We start from the raw sequence: 2,244 nt of genomic DNA on the forward strand, positions 1-2,244 counted from the left end.
CTGAAAGGTCCAGATCAATGGAAATACATGAGTAAAGCTATCAAGGCAAGGTTTTGGTCAAATCGTTATTTATATCCTAAGCTTGGGTGACCTTTCCTGGCAAGAGCACAGAGCCTTCTGAGAATGCCTCAGCATCTAGTCTGCTGTGCTGATGAGATGAAGGGACCCTTTGGTGGGTACCCTAGTACTCAGTTTTGCTGACTGCTTTAGCAGAAGATACTGGAACACCTCATCACATTCTACCTTATATCATTAGAATTGTTGGGCCTAGACTTGAGGGCTGACACTAGGTTTTATAAACCTCTGCCATGCCTGGTGTTATGATTTGTATGTGGCAGAGAATTTCATTCATTTGTTGGAAAAATAAATTTGCACGATGGTGGGGGGTTGGTGAAAAAATGACAGAGACTCATTTAACAGATTTTACTAAGGGTCTCCCTTTTCTCACACTTGCAACCAGAACCAAATCAATTCTTGTGAGGTGGTTTTTTTTTTTTTTAAAGATTTGTCTATTGTAGAGAGCGAGAGCTGGTGGAGGGGGCTGGTAGGGGCAGAGGGAGAGGGAAAGAGAGGCTTAAGCAGACTCTGCCCTAAGCATGGAGCCCAAAGCAGGGCTCAACATAGGGTTTGATCTCACGACCCTGAGGTCACGACGGGAGCCAAAACCAAGTCAGACGCTAAAAAGACTGCACACCAGGCACCCCTAATTCCTTGTGAGTTCTTGAGAGAACTTCCCTCTTTAAAGGCTGGGCTATGACTTAAGGAGCAGAGGGAGTGGAGCATCAGCTAGTGTCCCCCACACATATATGCCCATCAGCACCCTACTTAGGCATTGACATGTTCTTTCCCAGGCAGGGGCCCTCCACCGCTGTCTTCTCCTTTTTATGACTGATCTTCAGGTTCACCAAACACATTCATCTGTGTGACAGCAGCAGCCGCCTAGGCCTTTGCTCCTTTCCCTGAGCCTCCTGCAGCAACTCCTACAGCCTCTGGGATTCTAAGAATTGAGCTGGGGTAGGGGATGTGGAAACACCGAGTGTTTGGCTCTGGAGAAATTTGGCAGAGGCAAGAAAACCTTAGGGATGTTCTCCAGCTGAGTCCTGAGCTGCCATCTGGTGAGCAAGGCCCTTGGTGACCCCCCGACAGAACAGACCGAGGTGTGGCCAGCAGATGGCACCTGTGTGTGGTTTGGGAGGCGAAAGGAGCTGCAGCCTCATCTGCTGTTGCCACCTGGTGGCCAGAAAGGGTAAGGCATGTTCCCTGTGCCCTCCGTCAGGCTTGGATTTCATAACCCCCACCTGCCCTGCCCCCATCCTGCTGCAAACCTGCTTAAGCAACATCCAAGAGACTTTGCCAGCTAGGGAGGAGGCCCACCTGCCACAGCTGCCCTTCTTGCTCAGCTACCTGCTTCCTTCCCTTTGGGCTTGCTTTCTATTTTTCTCTGTATGCACTCTATCCCCACCCCTCCCCAGGAGCAACAATGAGGGAAGCCAACATTTACTGGCCTCTTACTATGCACTGTGAACTGTTCTAAGAACTTTACATGTGTTAACTCATTTAATTCTCATAAAAGCTCAATTAGGAGGATACTGTTACCATCCTCATTTTGCAGGCAGAGAAACTAAGGCTCAGAGAGCTTAAGTCACTGGGTCTGGTTCCAAGGTTTGTGCTCTTCATCACTATCCTCTATGGCCCCCGTGTTAACTCCCCAGCTAGTCTGCTGACCAGAGCCTTGGAAAACAGAAAACTCGCAAACAGAAAAAATGTTGCAGAGCACGTAGGTGACTTGAGTGTGAATTGTTGCTTCATTTCTGATGGGAAAACACACACAATGACCCAGAGGAGTGAAGTCAGAAGGTACGTCGTCACTGAGCCACTCAGCCACTCTGCCCTCCCTGTCTCCTGAATTTTGTCCCCAGGACTCAGCCCTGAAGGGCTGGACTGGAAACCTGCCTGCTCTTTGCACCCTCTTCACTGAAAACGTGTCCCTCCTGTCCTGATAAAAGGATACTCTCCTGCCGCCTGCCACATCTTCCTTGGACACACCAGGACATGGGCTCTGTGCTGATGAGGCTATCTGGAGAGCACCGCTGGGGTGCTGGTGGTGAGGCTAGCTCACTGGCCAAGTGACATCTGAGTCCCCTGACCTCTGGGCCCTCCCAGGGCCTTGCCTGCTCGTGTTTTCCAGAGCCTCGCTCCGGAAGCACAGGGCACCCCACAGAAACAAGATGATGGCACTCAACC

The sequence above is a fragment of the Lutra lutra genome, chromosome 4 (genome assembly GCF_902655055.1).
Source record: "Lutra lutra chromosome 4, mLutLut1.2, whole genome shotgun sequence".
NCBI classification, from domain to species: domain Eukaryota; kingdom Metazoa; phylum Chordata; class Mammalia; order Carnivora; family Mustelidae; genus Lutra; species Lutra lutra.